The following is a 6000-nucleotide window of genomic DNA, read 5'->3' as shown; positions in this document are numbered from 1 at the left end:
GGTCTTGATTTTCTCACCTCTCAGACAACCTGTTCTTGGTTGTAGGGTCACTCACTGGTGACCTCTTTCTGCTTTTGCTTGCCTTTCTGGTCACAGGTGCTATACTAGCAACTGTCGCGTATAAACCAGTCTCATCTGCTGAACCTAATGGAAATCATTAGGAAATGGTACACAGATTCCCCATCCCACAGTAATCTGCAAAATTAATTTTCCTTCCTACCAGGTGGGACTGGACTGCTCTAGCCTTATGTGCGAGACAGCTTCTAGAGGATGTTTTCCTGAAGCAACAGATTGTTTTCTCAAGGATGCTACCTTTGTCCCAAAAAAATTATAGCTAAAATTTATCGAGTACAAAGTGCCAAGCACTGTAACAAAGCACTTAAAAAATTTTTATTCTGCACTATAATCCTACTATTATTATTCTTATTTTATAGAAGGGGAAGAAACTAAAGTTTGCAAGTTCCAAAAACGTGTCCCAAGACAAGGCATGGATCAGATGTTTGTGCCGTCCCTTCCTCTCTTCCAAGAAATTCGCAGTCGAAGCCCTAACCCCCAGTGTGGTAGGCTTTGCAGCTGGGACCTCTGGGAGGTAATCAGGTTCAGATGAGGTCATGAGTGGGGTCCTCCTATTGGGATTAGTGTCCTCGTAAGTAGAGGAAGAGACTTGAGAGCTAGGTATTGCCATGCACACACACACACACAGCAAGAAAGTAGCCATGTGCCAGCCAGAAAACGGGTCCTCATCTGAAACCAAATGTGTCATCATGGTGATCTTGGACTTCCCGGGCTCCAGAACTGTGAGGAATAAACACCTATTTGGTTGTTTGTTGCTGCTGTTTTTAGATTTATTTATTTACTTGAAAGGTTGAGTGTCAGAGGCAGAGGGAAGAACAGAGAGAGATATATCTTCTGCCCACTGGTTCACCCTTCAAATGCTCCTAACAGTTAAGGCTAGGCGAAGCTGAAGCCAGGAGTCTGAAGCTCCATCTGGGTCTCCCACATGGGTGGCAGGAACCAAGCTCTTGGGCCCCTGTACACTGCCTCCTGAGCACATTAGCGGGAAGCTCAATTGGAAATATGGAGTAGCCAGGACTTGAACCAAGCACTTCAATATGGAACGCAGGAATCCCAAGTAGTGGCTTAAGCTGCTGCGCCACAGTGCCCTCCGTCAAATATCTGTTGTTCAATCCCCTCCGGTATTTTGTTCTAGCAGCTCGAGCTCAGATAGACAGTCAGTGACAGAAGATTATGACTCAGGTGCAGGACTAGCAAAGCCCAAGCCCTTAACCTTTGTTAGGACTGAACATGAAAACTCAGGTAGGTCTTTTGTTAACAGTTAAGGGTGGACACTGGATCCAATTCCGCCTCTAGGCCCTGGGCCTGGTGCGAAGTCTTGGGCTTGCCTTTGGAAGGAAGTTCTCCGGAGAGGATTGGTCATGTAAGCTGAGCCAGCTTGCTGCATCTCTCTCTGCCTCCTGGCCCCCCATGATCATTCCTGTATGCACACTTCATCACTGCCAGCCTCAATCGGACGCCAGACTGTGCATTTTCAGTCTATGTGCCAAAATCCTCCTTTCCCTTCCCAAGGAGCTCTTACCAGGTTTTTAATTAATGAAAAGCTGACTAAACAACCATACTACCTGTTCATCACTTTTGATGAATGTCTAAGTTGTCTGAACTGAACGTTCATGATTTACTTAGGTAGTTCTTAACTGATTTGGGGTATAGCCAGTTTCTGATCCCTAAGAGTAGTGCACATAGAGTTTTTTATTCTTTTGAGTTATTTCCTTAGCATGGATTCCCCAGGAAGGAGCATCTGGTAAGTCACCTAGCTCCTGGTATGTACTGGTGTCTGGCCAAATGTGCTGTTGCTGAAGAATTTCAGATCTCAAGACAGTTCATTAAGCTGCTTTTGATAGCACCAAGCACTGACATGAAGCTTCAACTAAAACCACTCTCCTAGCAAGGAGGACGAGGAGCGTTTCAGCCAGTAACTCTAATTTATTTCCATCACCTGTGTTCTCAGCAAAACCATGCTTGGCATGCCCCCTTTGCCCTCCTTCATCTCTCTAAATCCTGTTTAACCATCAAGACCATGCACTGATTCTGGGTCACATGGTCCTAGCCTGAACAAAACATACATTGTGTTTTTATCTTTTGTTTCATATAATGACAGGGAGACACTGTTAGTATCCTTCCTCCTCTCTCTTCACACACAGACCTTCAGTTTTAGTGAGAGTAGTTATGTGTCTGGCAAAATGGTACACTCACCAGCCCTTTGGAGTTAGTGCAGGAGAACTCCCCAAGACTTGTTGGGGTAAGTGCTACAAAATTCAAAAACTTGGTCCCCTTGCCTGGCGTGCAGCAAGATAACAACAGACCCCAGGATGTTGGAAGAGAGTAGGAGTTTATTCGCAATACACAGAGCAAGGAGCCGGGCAGCTGTCATTTAGTTCCTGAATTCCCTGAAGAATTAAAGGCACATAACTTATAGAAAGTTGGAGTTCAGCTGTGCATGATAAGCTTGTGTGTGGGTCTTGGGTTGGTCCGTAGCAACTGCGGCCTCCCTTTGGCTGGCCAGCGACAGGAGGCCGGCGCGTTCTGAAGATGCTGTGTTGGCAAATGGACTCTAGGCTGAGGTCCAGGGGAAGATTGCTTCTAAACGTGTTTGTACAAGGCTTGAAGCTCCTGAAAAACATCTCAATGAAGGCCCAGCATCAGGATGCTAACTCTCTGGGTGACAATTGAACGCTGAGACCTACCACTCAGCTTCCTACAGAGCCAACCCACCCGTGCACCACTCCCCTAATTTAATGAGTTACTCTTTAGAAAGGACCCGCCTTGTAAACACCACCTTGAAGACAGAGGAAGCCGCAAGTTGCGGAAGAGATACTGGGGCCTGATAAAGTCTCTACATCAAAGCCACTAGTTTAGTGGCAGTCACCTGACCTGGTTCTGGGCAGTGATAGAAGCAGACATCCCTGGGAGGCTGCCAGGCAAACCAGTTAAAGAGGAACTGACTCAGCACTGGAGTTTTGTTCTTTTCTTTCTGCCTGGAAATTAGTCGTGGTGCTTGGAGCATTAACAATCTTCTGATAAACATGAAGATGAAGCCCACATCCCAGTGCTAAAATCTGATCTGGGTATGGATGGCATCAGAGAGCCAACATGCTGGCCCTGGCCTGCCTACCGTTAGACTTCCCAGTACATGAGAGACAAATGGATCCTCATTTTTGTGCAAACCACTGTTATTTGGAGTTTCCGTCTCATGCAGCTGATACAGTTTGTATCTGATGTCTTTGAGTTTGTGAGAATCTTCAGGAGATGCAAGGTTCTTTGCCATTGGTTCACTGTATTTATAACATAGTTCCTTGCAAAAGGCAATCAAATTACCAGAAGCAATTATTGATCATAAAACCCCTAGTGAGATAAGAAAATGGGGCACCAGCTCAAGGTGCTTTCCCCTACTGATAAGCCACTTGGGGAAGAAGGAGCCTGGCGCAGATTCTCCTCATCAAAGGAACCTCATCAGCTACCATCCACTCAAGGTTCAACACCAGTGTTTGGTTTTGTTCTGACACAATCTACGCATTTCCTAGAAACCAGCCAACAGAGATATATCTAACTAGTAAGGACAGGGTTGAACCTTCAATGGCAATGAATGAAGGCTTGGATGAATGTTGTGGTAGCAAACGTACAGCATGAGGACAGCTCTGGTTTCGGGTTTTAGCTATTTCCTGAAGCAGGCGCAGGGTTTCTGATGAATCAGTCTCTGGACCTTGGTTTCATCATCTGGAAAATAATCCAAGTGGAGAAGAAGAGGACCTAGAACCATAAATCAAAAGCTGTCTAAATTCTCCTAAGTCTTTAGTTATATAGTTTTTGCAGGAAAATTAAAAGATAGGCTCTACTACTGACAAGGAAGCTAAAGTGAAGATTAAAAATAACATACAATTAATTCATATTAATTCATAGGTTTAACTATATCATTTGCAATCCCAATGGATTACATGTATAGAAATTAACAAAATAACAACTAAAATAAATGTGAATAAAAGGCATATTTTTATAATAAACACGATGATGGTAAAGTATCCTCATGAGATATTAAATTGACTTGCCAAGGAACTGGGGCTATCAAAATGGTCTGCAGATTGGGATAATAACTAAGAGACAGATCAAAGAGATAAAATAGAGATTACCTAAATTGATACATATATAATATATCATAAATAAAGAGACTTAAATTATTTAATATATATTTTGGGAAAAAGTAACTATCAATATAAGGAAAATAACCTGAGCATCCAAGGTAGAATCTAAGATTGACAAAGTACTTCAACCAAAAGAATTAGTTTTTGAATTAATATACTGTGTATCTATATGTATATACATACAAGAGAGTTTCAAAGAATTTGTAAAAAATGGAATCAAAAGATAGGTTTATTGTGGCACAAAATATGCAATTTTTAATATGCATTTTCCATGGATTTCATAATTTCTTGCACCAAAATAAATTTATCTTTTTTTTTTTTTTTTTGACAGGCAGAGTGGACAGTGAGAGAGAGAGAGACAAAGGTCTTCCTTTTGCCGTTGGTTCACCCTCCAATGGCTGCCACGGCTGGCGCGCTGCGGCCGGCGCACTGCGCTGATCCGATGGCAGGAGCCAGGTGCTTCTCCTGGTCTCCCATGGGGTGCAGGGCCCAAGCACGTGGGCCATCCTCCACTGCCTTCCCTGGCCACAGCAGAGGGCTGGCCTGGAAGAGGGGCAACCGGGACAGAATCCGGCGCCCCGACCCGGACTAGAACCCGGTGTGCCGGCGCCGCTAGGCGGAGGATTAGCCTAGTGAGCCGCGGCGCCGGCCAAAATAAATTTATCTTTCAATTCATTTTCTGTGAACTTTCTAAAGTTTCATTGTATATGTACATATGAAGTAAAATAATGCTACCTACACAGGGACTGGCACGGTGGCACAGCCAGTTAAGCCTCCACCTGGATGCCGGCATCCCATATGAGTGTTTGTTTAGCTCCAGTCCTGGCTGCTGCACTTCTAACCCAGCTTCCTGCTCACGAGCCTGGAAAGGCAGCAGAGGATGGCCCAGATATTGGGCACCTGCCACTGGTGGGAGATACAAATGGAGTTCCAGGCTGCTGTCTGGTTCAGCCCCATCTAGTGCAGTCAATTGGGGAGCGAAACAGTGTATGGAAAAGCTCTTTCTCTCTGTCTCTCCCTCTCTCTGTATAAGTCTGCCTGTCAAATAAGAGAGAAATCTTTTTTTTAAATGCTACACGTACGCAGTCTGAAAAAAAATGTATTTTCTGACAATGGAAGAAATAAATGATAAGGTTGACAAGTTTAGGTACATAAAAATGTAGACACATACCACAAAATAAGGAACAAAAGGTTCCCCAAATTATGAAAATAGCAAGGATAATAACAAGAGAGCACTGTATATAAGCAATTCAACATTCAACACTGTGTACATAGCATTCTCTCAGGTCTGGGCAATACTCGGGTGTGACTGGACAGGTGGTTAAAGGACATGAGCAGATGGTTTTCACAGGGAAAATACAAGTAGTGAACAAACACTGGAAAAAATGATCCACCTTCATAATAATGAAAAAATTGCAAATGAAAACAGCCCAGTGTCATTCCTCATAGATATTGAATTATTAATTAGAGATTTTTTAGAAAGAAAAAATGTGGGACACAGGTGCTTTCACACACGGCCTGTGGAAACGGTGACATGTTTTCTTCTGGAGAGAAATCTGTTGTGTACAACAGTTGTATGATGGTTCTGGAAAGAAACCAGAACTCATTGCATCACGTGATATGGCAAATCTGCTTTGAGGAACAAACTCTAAGGAATGAGTTCAACAGCAAAGCAAATACTATTTTTGCAAATGTTTACAGCTATGTTTTTGTTTGTTTGTTTGGCTTTTTTTTTTACAGCTATGTTTTTCATAATAACAGATGAATACAAAATCATTAGGAGCCA

This window comes from Oryctolagus cuniculus, chromosome 13, assembly GCF_964237555.1.
Source record: "Oryctolagus cuniculus chromosome 13, mOryCun1.1, whole genome shotgun sequence".
NCBI lineage: Eukaryota > Metazoa > Chordata > Mammalia > Lagomorpha > Leporidae > Oryctolagus > Oryctolagus cuniculus.
Note: the sequence above shows the minus strand (reverse complement) of the source record.